Source organism: Podarcis cretensis, assembly GCF_951804945.1.
Source record: "Podarcis cretensis genome assembly, chromosome: 8".
NCBI lineage: Eukaryota > Metazoa > Chordata > Lepidosauria > Squamata > Lacertidae > Podarcis > Podarcis cretensis.
In genome coordinates this window covers 60,727,266-60,742,123 of record NC_137177.1, presented here as the reverse complement: position 1 = coordinate 60,742,123, position 14,858 = coordinate 60,727,266, and positions in this window count along the sequence as shown.

Genomic DNA, 14,858 nt, shown 5'->3' with positions numbered 1-14,858 from the left:
TCATATTCAAGGCTCACCTAGCAAGGAGGGAGTCATCCCCGCTCCCCCATCCTTTGCTATGGAACCATAATCTGTGGTTGTTATCACATGCCCTTGGGGTCTGGAGGAATGCTTCCCTACCTGAGTTAGCAAAAGTCCCCACCTGCTCATACTTGGCATCTTTTGACTCATTTGGTTTGCAGTTCCTCCAAGTAATATAAAACTGTTTCCCCAGTACTTTGGTCTCATAGGTGGGTGGGGGTAGGGGGCAAAGTGTGCATATAAAAAAGAGTGTATATACTGTTAGAAAAAGAATGTATATACTGTTAGTGTATATACTGCTCCATGATTGCAGTCATGGGACTGTTGTCTTTCACATGACATGGTATGTTTTGACTCCACAGAGTGGGAAGTGACAGAGACAGGATGTTTTTGTTACTATGTTCCGTGAAGTGGGACTATTGTCCTTTGTTCATTTTTATTTATTTATTTTTTGCTGTCTGATGCTAGAGAGAGAGAAAGAGCCATGTTTCAGTGCTCTGTGTGTGTCTATATGTAAATAAAAGTAGATTAGCCAAAATGCTGAGTTGCTGAGGTCTGTCACGCAAGCTGCGAAGACTCTGCGGATCCCTAAGTGTGCCGGTGTTGGTTGGCATCGGTCGCTGTGATGTTCGGGCTGAAGAAAGCTTTTGAATCTCCCAAACGATCAACCAGGAGGGAGAGAACATGCCAGTCGGGCATGTGTCTCTGCCAGGGTCATACTCAAGTGTAGGCTGAGCTCCTGGCATATACAGGGTTCCACGGGGCCTCTTTTAAAGGACTCACCCTGTATAAGAGGCGATTACATATAGAAAGGTGTGATATTTGTGCTAAAATGCTGGTTTTCACATCAGTCCCTATAACAGCAAACACGGGCGGTTCAGTGCTGACAACTTTGGCACAATATTGGCACACGTTGTCCTTTCATTTTGTGAGATGCTGCTGCTAATGGGACTTGAAGGGAAAAGGAAAGAAATGGGTGAGGAGGAGGAGGAGGATATGGGTGCATTTTGGGAAGGGGTGCCATTAAGAGGCTCCCCCCCAAAAGAGCTTCTCTCCCCAGCTCCCGTCCCAACACCCAACAACAACAACAAATGGAACTGGCCTCACCAGAGAGTCCTTGTTCCACACAAGTAGCAATCCTTTGGCACCTACAAGCAGTAGCCCGCAAGCAGGAGTCTCCCACAGCATCATTCTGTATACTCGGCGCCTAATCTTGGCTGAGGAACTCTGAGCAATGGGGAAAGCAGGATGTAACTGCAGGGGAATTGTTCTCTCTGAGGCTTTGAAAACAAGATTGTCCCAAAATGGTTTCCCAATGAGAATATATGAGTAATTGTCTACGTCAGCTATAACAAAGGGAAAACCTATTTGTGTCTTGGAGGTGGGCAGCTCCTCTAAAAAAAGAAAAGGGGGGAAAAGGCCTCCCAGTGTGTGAGTGAATCTGTTGGTCAAAAGGCTAATGTGTTTGAAGCAAATAAAATAATAATCAGTGCAGTAGATTTGGTTTCTGGGGGGGGGGGGGGAAGCCATGCGTTTTCAGAGTCGAGAAGCTTTAGGGTTCGTGACAGGATTTTGCCGAGTGGAAAAGCAAGTTTGACAGTACGGGCTGTAGCTGGAGAAGCTTAGTGTGTTTCAAAAGTCAATCATTTCCAGCTTTAAACTGGAAAGAAGACAAGAAAGAAGGCTATTTCTTTATTCTTTCAAAAACTCTTTTCTTTCTTTTTCCACATCTTAAAATATACACACCCAACATTTTCTCTACTATATTTCTATAGCAAATGTGTATGAGGATGTCAGTATCTGAAAGACCCCCTGGTGGTTTCGGTAAGATTCCAGCAGGCTGCAGAGCTTGCATGATGCTAGTTTAATGGCCTCCCAAACAGGACTTGCTAGGAAATGTCATTTCAACATGATGCCATAAGAATTCCTGTGGATATCAAAACTGTCAAAGGGAGGAAATATACATCTGCCACACAAGGTCACTTATCAATCATAAGAAACTTTGAAGAATCCATTATTTAAGCTGCACATAATATTTTTTTTTTTAATAATATTTATTAAAAATTTTCCAGAATAAAAAGGAAAGATAGCAAGAAAGAAAGAAAAAACAAATATGATTTACACTTGGTTTCAGTGGCATCTTTCCCGGACTTCCCCCCCCTCCCCCTCTTGTATTCCATTTCCCTTAAATTGATTCCACAGATTCTTACCCCAAATTTTAAAACCTTATTTGTAATTTTAAATAACCCATTTATTCCAAATTAATTTATCTTATTTATCTTAATGAACCATTTCTCCTTATATTTTATATAATTCCCTAAGATCGACCCCATTTCCCTCCCACGAATTCCCCTATTTTCAAACAACAAACATGAAAAAAGAAAAGAAAGAAATAATATATAATTTTACAGCCTTTGGATTCCAAATCTCTCCCCCCCCCCCCATTCCCCGGTTCCAATCCCCAAAGTTCATCCATTGTCTACTGCCAGCCTGGTGTATCCACGTCTATATCTCAACTCCACTTTGCCGTCTTTTGATAGCTTTTAATTTCAGAAAGTCCAATCTCGAAAAAACTCTCAGAAAAAGTCATTGTTCTTCCATCCAGACCTCTATGTTTAAGAGTCTAACTTAAATTCTATTTCTTGGTCCTTTTAAAGTCTGGATGTTCCAAATACTGCGGCTTCAAATTTGGTCCAGCTCTTATTCCTCAGGTTGCTTTTTCCTGTTCTGCTGCAGAAACCTTCTAATTCAGAAACTTCTTGTTCTCCACAGAGGCTTTTGTTATTCAGGAACATAACTTGCGTCAAGTCCCTTCCTTTCTTCAATAGATAAATCCATTGTCTCCTTTAGTATAGAAACCTCTGTAGACAAAATAATGCTTCGTTTTTGCAGCTTTCCCAAGAGATAACAGATCCTGCTCAAATTCATAGTATTTTTCCACTTGCTGCTACTGTTGCAATGTCCCAGCCTCCCTCTAGAGGGAATATGGTAACTTAATTTCTTTCAAAATCAGACCCAAAAGTCAAATAACTTGTTGCCTTTATTTCCAATAATTTATGTCCAAATTGTAACAAATCTAACCAGCAAAGCCATCGTAACAAAGTTCTCTTTTATTTTCCTGCTTTGACAGCTACTTTGACAGCTGTCAAAGTTTCTGTGTCTCTTCACCAGTCTCTCATAGCGGATCGTTCCCGGTTCCCGGGGGGGGGGGTTGCATTTTAGTTCCCACAAATCAGTCTTCTCCTCCAGCACAATTATTGTAATTTCCCTTCGTGAAGTTAAATTTTTTTTTCAGGTAAACAAGTTCATCTCTCGATCTTAGTTGTCAAATCCTTGCGTTGAGCCATCTACAACAGGGGGGGGCGGACTTCCTTTTTGCACTCCCCCCGCTCGCTCCAAATTCAAAGATCAAATTTCCCTTTTAAGTCCAATCAATTTACTCACGGGTTGTTCCTTTTAGTCCAAATCCGAAATTTTCAAAGAAGAAGTCGTTGCTCTCCGCCGAATGGCATGCGGCTTCGCTGGGCAGGGGAAGCATTGGACTCACAGCACCACACCCCCCCCCGTCACCCGCTCCGCAGCCTTTAAAAAGGCTCCTTCGCGGGTCGGGGGGGCGCAAACGGTGCCCGCCGAGTCACCAAGTCCATGGGCATCTCCGCCCATGGTTTTTGAGGGTCCCCGCGTCGCCAGCACGGCAGGACCCGACCCCTACCCAGCCGACTCCCTCCGGAGCTCGGAGGGAGTCCGCCATTCGGCGATGGCGCCGAATAATAATAATAATAAATGGTGCCCATTGCTGTTAACACACTGAATCGATACATCAGAATCCTGCGTGTTGACCTGACCTGCCAAATATTGATTACTTAGCAAGGCATACACAAATGACAATATTTTCCAACCCAACTCAGCTATGCAATCTTTGAGAACAGTAGTCTAGTCTTGTTACAAATGTGGAGCAATTGGGAAATATTACTGAGACAGAGAAGTTGTTTTTAGACTACAGTTACTGGTATACAGTATTCATAGAGTCATAGAACTTCAGAGCTGGAAGGGAATTTGGTCTCCAGTCAATGCAGGATCTAAAATGTCAGGGGTAGTCACTGTGGTACCCTCCAGACAGTATTGGACTACAATACCCATAATCCCTGACCTTTGGCCATGTTGGCTGAGGCTGATGGGAATTGGAGTCCAACAACATCTGGACAGCATCACGTTGGCCACCCCAGAGCTACAGCATCCCAGTAGGAGATGCTGAGTTAAGTAACAGAGTGGTGGAAGTATGGAAGTATGAAAATTGTCTTGAGTGCATTGACAGGTAGTAAAAATATACAGTGGTACCTTGGGTTAAGAACTTAATTCGTTCTGGAGGTCTGTTCTTAACCTGAAACTGTTCTTAACCTGAGGTAGCACTTTAGCTCATGGGGTCTCCCGCTGCCAATTTCTGTTCTCATCATGAAACAAAGTTCTTAACTCGAGGTACTATTTCTGGGTTAGTGGAGTCTGTAATCTGAAGCATCTGTAACCAGAAGCGTTTGTAACCCAAGGTACCACTGTACATTGTAATTATTGGGTACCAAATGCACATCATGTGTGTTGCCGGTAAAGCAAACAATGGGGAGAGTAAGTGCATGTCTATTACACACGTGCTATTCACAGGCTGTGCCTGAAATGTATACACAAATGGATGTCCTTAAAAAGAATAATCTGTGGGCTAGGTGAACAAATAATTGGAATTGGTATACTGTAGTTCCTATATTTCATCAAGTGCTAGATGGTGGAGCAGTATGAAAACAAAGTGTCTGAGGTGGGATTTATAGCATGTATATGCATTTGATTATGTGTCTTTAGAAATTCATTGACTGAAAGAGCCAGTTAGGAACTGTACTTTATGGTGCTTCCTGCTGTCACTCTTTCCACTTGACACAGGACCAAAGAGCTGTTCATGTTCAGCTCCCTCCAGAGCATTAATGGAACAACATTAAGTCCAGCGACTGTTCACTTGGATCCATTTCAAGATGTCAGGACTGCGGTGCTCTCTCACTGATCAAGCCTGCAGAGGCTGATTATGAAAGCAAACTTGGACTGAGTGGTGTGATGGGGAACTGGGAAGGCAGAAGCACCTAGGGATGCTTCCAAAAGCCTCATTTAAAAAATCCTTCCTGGGTTCTGGAATTTTGAATTAGTCAGACTTGTTCCTCAAGTGGAGTCATATGCTAGTTTTCAATGTTTTCCATGTTTTGCTTTCAGAATTTTCCAGTGCTTTTTTTTTTCTGGGGGTACGCAGGGGTATGCATACCCCTAAACATTTTGTGAATCTTTGTACTTTTGTCCATTTACTGTATTTATTTTCCCCCATTTGAACTATAAAACAGTGTTTTCTTGAGTCAAAATGAGAGTACCCCTAAACATTTTTTAAAGAAAGAAAGCACTGGAATTTTCTACTGAGAGCTGTCAGATAGCTTCTTTGTTAAGTCCCGAGGATCCTTAGTCCCAGAGACTGCCTGGTGGGAAACTTAATGCAAGAGCTTGGAAATGCCTTTTTCCAATGCCACAGGACTCCTCTTTCTATTTTTATTTCCAAGGTGCAAGACTTTCTTATCTACGCTTGTGTCTAATTTTCTATAGCATAGTCATTCCCTTACCTGCCCATGCTATTCTGCAATGTTCCCTTATCAGCTTACTACCACTTTCCCTTTTACTCGCCTTTTGCATTGGCTTTTTCGGGCTTGTTGCTCTTTTATTCTCTCTTCTTATTCTAAGTGGGTGTGGTGTGGTGTGGTATGCCATTTGGTTGTTTCCTCCGGTGACTGGTGTATTGTCCTTACGGACTGTCTTCCCTGGTCATCAGTGTTTAGCCAATGTTTTACCCCACTCTTTTTGCAGCCTGCCAATTTATTTATTTATTTGCTTCTTTTTCGGTGTTGTTGTGGATTTTCCTGATCTTTCTCTCATAGGCCATTTGGTTTCTACAAAAAAGCTTGAAAGTAAAAACAAACAAAAAACCACTGGTGTGTTTTCCATTGCTCTTCTTGAACAGTTGTGCTGCTTCTTGGAGAAAGGGACGCATTCAGCGGCTGAGTGGCTCTGCCCCCACAGGATCTGTTGCGAACAGATGACCCACTTCAGGGCCCACTAGCAGTGAAGGCAGGACAGCAAATGCCTTGGGAAGGAAGCAGAGCTCCCAGAATATCTCAGTCTATGGACTCACCAAGCAGAAAGCAAGCAGTAAAGCTAAAATGGTTATGAAGCAAGGACAGGAACAAGAAGCAATCACCTTTCTGTTCTGGCTCGAATTGCTGCCTTTCCAGGTTTCCTCTTACTTTCCCTGTTTTGTCCTTTCCTCCTTCTTCCATCCTCTGTTCGCTTCTGCTCATAAATCTCCTGGGCCTTCTCTCCCAACACTCCTCCATCTTACCTTTTATGCAGCCACTTTTCTTTTGAGTGACCTGGGAGAGGAACATCACACAAGGCAGCCCAAGCCGGAGAGCCTGACTCTTTTTGTCCTACCTTTTGCAGCAGCTTCCGTTTCTCAGAGACGGAGGAGAACTGTGATGCAATGACATCAAGATTATTTGAGGAGAGGTGGTGTTTTATCAGTGCTCAGGAGTGCATGTATGCAACAGTTAAAACAGCACACCCAACAAATGTATTTTATTTACTTTATTTAGAAAGGTGCATATACCACTTAATTTTTAATAAAAATATCAGCAGTTGACATAAAATTATATAAAATGTCCATTGAAGTCCCAGAACTGATTTGGGCCAGTTTGAAGAGGCATTGCTTGAACCAGGTTGAGATAGCCCCAGATTGTCGCAGGTTGAGTGGCCCAGAGAGATCTAGGGCTGTCGGGGGGTATCAGAGATGAAAGAGAGGCAGGCATCTGGTGGAGAGAACAAGAAACCACACAAACACACACACACACACACACACACACACACACACACACAGTAGAGCAACATACCTCAACAGCTGCATCTTCCAGAAAGAAGGGAAAATGGATGCCTTTGGATGCAGGGTGCCAACTTTCCCACTGAATCTCTCCCTCCAACTTGGCGCCTCCCTCTTTCTGCCTGATGCCGCACCCCCTGAAGCAGCCCTGCATAGGGGGCAAGCAGGGGATTCCAACCTGTGGGGTACAGGTTGTTGCTCCTTCACAGGGAGCTTCCCTGCAGGGAAGTTAGAACACCCAATGGTCAGGAATGGTGGGAGTTGCGGACCACAACTTCTGGAAGGCTTGATGTGGGTTACGCTTTGCTTTGCAGTCTGTAATGTCTCAACCATCTTCAGGGACAGCCGCTTGTGGAAGATGCTGACAAGCTTTCGCTCACGCTACCGTTGTTTAGAATCTCTACCTTCAGTTCCATAGCCTCACATTCTCCTCCTTTCATGTTTATGTTGCTGGAGAGGAGACTTGGCAGCTATCGTTCGCAGTGCAGCCCCTGCATCCATCTTTCAGGCACGACTCACTTCCATTGCTTCGGTTATTTAAACTGAGATGTGTGCCCTGAGACAGGCGCTGTAATTCTTGCTGTGCTTCCTCTTTTCAGCTGTGGGGGAACTGGGCAGGCTGCTCATTTATTTTCAGAGAACCCAATGGACTTGGCAGCTGGAGACATTACAGTAGTGTTGAGCAGTCAAGCAGCAGGTGGAAAGTGGCAGCTCCAACTGGTGTCTGGAATGAAGGCGGTACAATAGTTCAGTGGGATCGTAACTCCCTTGCATGCCGAAGGTCCAAGGTTCAATCCCTGGCATCACCAGTTAATAGGAATGCAGGAAACTGCCTGATACCATGTCTGACTATTAGTCCATCTAGCTTGGTGCTGTCTGCACGGAATGGCAGCAGTTCTCCAGGGTCTCAGAGAGGGGACATTCCCAATGCTACTTGGTGTTGAAACCTGGGGCCATCTGCACCTACAGCAGATACTCTGCCCTTTCCCAATGAGGAGGTGGCATATGATGTCAAAGACCCCTGCCTGAAACCCCAGAGAACTCTTGCCAGTCAGAGGAGACACTAGTGGGAGCCAGTGTGGTGTAGTGGTTAAGAGCGGTAGTCTTGTAATCTGGTGAACTGGGTTTGCGACTCCGCTCCTCCACATGCAGCTGCTGGGTGACCTTGGGCTAGTCACACTTCTTGAAGTCTCTCAGCCTCGCTCATCTCACAGAGTGTTTGTTGTGGGGGAGGAAGGGAAAGGAGAATGTTAGCCGCTTTGAGACTCCTTCGGGTAGTGATAAAGTGGGATATCAAATCCAAACTCCTCCTCCTCCTCCTCCTCTTCTTCTTCTTCTTCTGTATGACCTGGCATCAAATAGCTCCCATTGTTCCTTTGTGAGAACAGTATCCATTCATTTCAGATCTCAGTTAGAACAGAAGGTCTTGGAGATTTTATGAATACAATTATGGAGAAGCTTAAATGATAAACACACTATAACACACTTGGTCTACTGTAGGGATACCCAGTGTGGTGCCCTACAGATATTGTTTCACTGTAGCATCCATCTTCTCTGACCATTGGCCTTGCTGGCTGGGGCTGATGGGAAATGGAGCTCAACAAGATCTGGAGAGCCACTGGTTCCCCCTCGCTGCCATTGAGAGAATGTTTCAGTGGAGTCCACAATTTACATGCTCGGCTATTGGATAATTAAGCAATAATCAAGCAATTAAAGTACATGCCTGTGTGAACCAGCCTAGCTTAGGACTTTGGGAACCAAGTACCTTGAAACTGAGCAGCTACTCCCATCAAAAAGTAAGCATTTGGGTTTCTCCCTTTTCTACTGGTGTTCTTCTGGCGCTCTAACTAGAGCAGCACACATTGCAAATGAGAAAGAACCCCAAGGCTGAAATGGGCCATTGATCTGCATCCTTGTGTGACGGCTTCTGATCATGCATGGAATCATTCCGTAGTGTTTACAGCCAGATCAGCATGGATGAGCAAAGAGCTGCCATCATTTGCATACATATATTCTCCTGAAGCACCTTAATTGCAAACGTTTTGATCAGACATTTATAGCCCTTGACTCTTTTTTTATTTATTTAAAGTATCTCTGTAAGTTTCAGGTCAGGAGAAATGCTAACTGGAGTTTCTCTTAAGCACTTGAAATTCCTCTTAGCCACTATAGAAACTGATAGCTCAGTTGGTTAGAGTGTGATGCTTATAGCACCAAGGTTGCAGGTTCGATCCCTGTATGCTCCAGCTGCATAAGGAAGTTGGACTAGATGATTCTCAGGATCTCTTCCAACTCTACAATTCTATGAAAGAAAACAACTGTACTGAATTCCCCTCTTCCCCCATAGAACAGGGGTGGGGGAGCTTTTTTCCAGCCCAGAGGACATTTTCCCTCATGGAGAACTTTCCAGCAGCCACATGCCAGCAGTGGGCAGGGTCAAGAGCAAAAAAAAAGTGACCAGTACCAGTGAGTACCATAGAAAAAGCACAGGATCTGACTCTCCCTTTGTATATGCTGTAGATATGCACAAACCAGAAGTTTCCAGACACACAAACCTTTCCTCCCAGGCAAGCTAGAGGCATCCTATCACATATCTTAACAAAGGGAAAGCACATGACAGGGGCACAGAGCAGGGTCAGTGAGAGGCGTGGACTGGGGAGAGATCCAAGGGCCAGATGAAGAGGAATGGAGGGCCATATTCATCCTTGCTGTGGAATATCAAAATATTAGACCCCTAAAACCCCTTGTGGCAGGGGTGGGAAAATGTCCAAACACATCTGCAAGCGATCAGTTCAAACCTGTGTCTCTGGAACCTTTTGGGCAGAGGGGTACAGAAAGAGAAGGAGATGACTGTTGATGGCTAATAGTCATCAAGGCTATGCTCTGCTAGATACCAGTCACTGGAAACCACAGGTGGGAAGAGGGCTCTTGTGCTTGGGTCTTGCTTGCTAGTTTCCCATCATAGGCATCTGGTTGACCACTGTGAAAACAGGATGCTGGACTAGATGGACCCAATTCATCAGGCTCTTCTCATCTTCTTATGTTCTTAAGAAGCAAGTCCATTACATTCATGTAATGAGTCTTTTCTTGAGACTAGAGAATGGTGGTGGACAGGAAGGTGGTGGACCCACCCTCCCATCCTTTCTTTATATAACTGGCTAACTTAATCCAGAGGAAATTCATTTGCATACCATGCTCATGTCTTCTTTCAGGCATTTCAGTTGATTTCCACCCCCTAAGCGACTTGCATCCCTGGCCCTTTGATTCTACTGGATTTCTATATTATCTTTCTGTTCCGTGCAAAGGGGTAACCTCTTATTTAGCATTCCATTTGATGGGAAATTTACATTTTGAGTAGCGGAACTGTAACTCTTGATCTGCACTTAATTGACATGGAGAAACGTTCCCGTTTATTCAAGGCAAGCTAAAGACTGAGATGTATAATTTTGATGGCAATTAGTCTTCTCAAGTGAGGTTAGCTAATGAAAGGCGGTGTTTAACCGTTGAGACAATTTGGTCAAGGAGATCTTGGTGGGGAGTGGGGGAGAGGAAGAGGGTTGTATGTGGCAACCTGCAGAGCTGAAACTCTTAGATCAGCATTAGTGGGGAAAGCAAGAAAATAAAAAAAGAGCAGTTGCTGTAAGAATTTAGGGGCAAATAAAAACTCTGCAAATCTTGTGTTAATGGCATTGCTCTATAATGTCAAAAGTTACACTCAGGAATGAAAATACCTCTTCTGTATACACTGTACACAGGATTATAGTTGTAGGAATGAACGTGAGTCAAGGTTATGTCAAGCACAAAAAAGAAGGCTGAAATCTAAAATTATTATAATTATTTTATTTTAGAGATTTACACAAACCATATCTACATAAATAAACATCTTTCATGCCTAATATTTCTCAGATTCGTCTCACAATAATTTGCAAAGTATGACCATCTGTCAAACATTTTTTTATTTTATTTTAGGAACTCTCATTTCTCTTATGGACCAAATCTGTCAACTTGTCTGTTTCTGCTAATTAAAAGGCCCTTCAAAAGCCATTTCCCAAAAGACGGACATGAGAGTATTTTCATTTTCTCACCCATACAGCTCTAGCTGTGATTAACAAGATTTTTTTTTTTTTTTGCAAAAGACATCTGTTTATTATTATTATTTACAAACATTTTTATAACCATTTCACGGTCTCCCAAGCACAGGGACAGTGGTGGCAAAAATCCCAAATGGCACTGTGATAAAACATAGAGAAAGGAACAAAAAGCCTGAGCTTTGTCTTCTCCAGGCTAAATATATCCAGCTCCCTCAACCATTCCTCATAAGGCTTGGTTTCCAGACCCTTTAAAATCTTCGTTATCCACCTCCAGCTTCTCAACATCCTTCCGAAACTGCTGTGTCCAGAATTAGACACAGGACTCGAGGTGGGGTCTAGCCAGGGCAGAATTGTTATTGTTGTTTAATCGTTTAGTCGTGTCCGACTCTGTGTGACCCCATGGGCCAGAGCACGCCAGGCACTCCTGTCTTCCACTGCCTCCCGCAGTTTGTTCAAACACATGTTGGTAGCTTCAAGAACACTGTCCAGCCATCTCGTCCTCTGTCATCCCCTTCTCCCTTTCCCACTATCAGGGTCTTTTCCAAGCAGTCTTCTCTTCTCATGAGGTGACCAGAGTATTGGAGCCTCAGCTTCACGATCTGTCCTTCCAGTGAGCACTCAGGGCTGATTTCCTTCAGAATGGATAGGTTTGGTCTTCTTGCAGTCCATGGGACTCTCGAGAGTCTCCTCCAGCACCATAATTCAAAAGTATCAATTCTTCGGCTATCAGCCTTCTTTATGGTCCAGCTCTCACTTCCATACATCACTACTGGGAAACCCATAGGTTTAACCATACGGACCTGTGTCAGCAAGGTGATGTCTCTGCTTTTTAAGATGCTGTCTAGGTTTTTCATTGCTTTTCTCCCCAGAAGCAGGCGTCTTTTAATTTTGTGACTTCTATTGATGCAGCCTAGGATTGCATCAGTTGTTGTTTTTTGCTGCTGCATCACACTGTTGACTCACATCAATCTTGTTACTTTTCACATGTTTTGCTGCCAAGCCAGGTACCTCTCTCCCCTCTTATTTCCTGTATCTTATTTCCAGCTGATGAAGACTATCACGAAACAGTAGTATCATTCCAGAGACACTGTCCTTTTGAGGCTTTTGAGATGTCTTCCATTGAAACTTTTGAAAGACTATTGTGAGACTGTCCTTAGACGTCTGTTTTGAACACACGGCTTGACAGTCCTCACCACCACTCTGTTATATTGTACATATGAACTTTGATTGGCTTCCTCCTATAATTTGAATGATATCGGCTCTGGATCCATTCCAGTCCGGCTTCCGCGCTGGTCATGGGACCGAGACGGCTCTGGTCGCCCTAACAGATGATCTCCGCAGGCAGCTGGATTGAGGCGGGTCGGGGCTGCTGATTCTTCTAGACCTGTCAGCAGCCTTCGACATGGTTGATCACGAACTTCTGGACCACCGCCTTGCCGACGTGGGGATCCAGGGCACAGTCCTTCAATGGCTGCGCTCGTTTCTCTCTGGTCGGGGACAGAAGGTGGCGCTTGGGGGGGAATTGTCATCGCGCCACTCCTTGGTATGTGGAGTGCCTCAGGGTGCAATACTCTCCCCAATGCTTTTTAACATCTTTATGCGCCCCCTCGCCCAGCTTGTCCGGAGTTTTGGGCTGGGTTGCCATCAGTATGCCGATGACACCCAACTCTATCTGTTGATGGATGGCCATCCTGACTCGGCCCCAGACACACTGACCAGATGTTTGGAAGCTGTGGCTGGATGGTTACGTGGAAGCCGGTTGAAGTTAAATCCTTCGGAGACAGAGGTCCTCTGGCTGGGACGGGACGATATGGGATTGGGGGGGGCAACTCCCATCTCTTGCAGGGGTGCAATTAGTGCCAGCACCGTCCGTTAAGAGTTTGGGTGTAATCTTCGATACCTCCCTCTCTATGGAGGCGCAGATTACAGCTATAACAAATGCAGCATTTTTTCATCTCTGCCAAGCTAAGCAGTTGGCTCCTTATCTCTCTCACCCTGACCTAGCCACTGTGATCCACGCGACGGTCACCTCCAGACTGGATCATTGTAACTACGTGGGGCTGCCCTTGAGACTGACCCAGAAACTCCTGCGGGTGCAGAATGCCACGGCGAGACTCCTTATGGGGTCTTCGCTGCGAGATCACATTCATCCGGTACTATACCAACTGCACTGGCTCCCGGTGGAGTACAGGATCAGGTTTAAGGTGCTGATTTTAACCTTTGAAGCCCTATACGGCCTAGGACCCTCGTACCTATGAGACTGCCGCTCCTGGTATGCCCCACAGAGGAACCTATGGTCTGCAAATAAAAACATCCTGAAGGTCCCAGGCCACAGAGATGTTAGGCTGGCCTCAACTAGAGCCAGGGCTTTCTCAGCTGCTGCTGCTCCAATCTGGTGGAACGCTCTGTCACAAGAGACTAGGGCCCTGCGGGACCTGACATCTTTCCACAGGGCCTGCAAGACAGAGTTGTTCCACCAGGCCTTTGGTCAGGGCGCAGCCTGACTCCCTCCTCTGGCAACCTGCACAGAATTTTGCTTAACGGTTGCCATTAATTTGATTTTAATTAATTTTTATAATGAAATGTTTTTAGAATGTTGGATTATTTGATTGTTTGATTATTTGATTGTTGTTAGCCGCCCTGAGCCCGGCTTCAGCTGGGGAGGGCGGGATATAAATAAAATTTATTATTATTATTATTATTATTATTATTATTATTATTATTATCATCATCATCATTATTCTACTGTATGTTTTCTACTATCTATTAGCCAACATGCTGTATTGTTGTAACTGTAGAACCTGACATTTGTCCCTACTGAAATTCATTCTGTTACTTTGGGTCCAGTTCTCCAACCTGTTAACAGTGGCGGACTTGGGGCTTTCAAATTTCAGTGGTACCCTGTGCAATGCTAAAATTCACACACACACACACACACACACACACACACCACACAAACACACATTTTGCGCTCTGTTCTACAGTACTGTTGTGATGCCCCCTGCAGTGTGATGCTCAGTGCAGCCACATTGGTCATACTACCTTAAAATTGCCTCTGCTGTTAAGGTCATCTTGAATCCTGATTCTATCTTCTGAGGTATTTGGAGGGTGTATGTGTACCTGTTCAGAAACTATGAAAACATTGGTTTGTTTTATTTATTCCCTGTGGGATGGCAATGGTGTAACCTAGTATATCTTTGCTATCATCAATAGGTTAAAAAAGGGGGCATTTTGAAAAACAGGCTACATTGGAGGAGACAGCAAAATAAAACAAAATGACTGTGAGAAAGTGCTCAGAAGGTTTGCCCAAGAAAGATGGAGTGTGCCTGACAGAGAACAAACACCAAATGCATGTAAGAATTGTGACAGTGAATTCAATTCTCTCATCCATTTCGCTGATGCCCTCCTTCAATTCATTTTCTCCCCCTTCTCACCTTTTCTATTAACATCTCCCCAACACATTTGTGAATTTAAGACCTGCCAAGTCCCCAGCTCCCCACTCCCCTATTTAACATCTCTCTTTTTATATGGCTTATCTCCAACTAAGCTGTGTTCAGAGGAGATCCATTGAAATGAATGGATGTCCGTTACTCAAGTCCATTGATCTCATTGGGTCTATTCTGAGCACGTCTTCTTTATTTCCTTGTCAACATTTCAATAAAGTCCATATTGATGGGTGAGGAGAATAGCATGTTAGTGAATGGTGTAAGATCAGCAATAAAATGATATTCATCAAACCACATGCAAAATGCCTTGCAAATCGGTGGCTCAGCTTAATACAGCAGCATAGTTCAATCAGG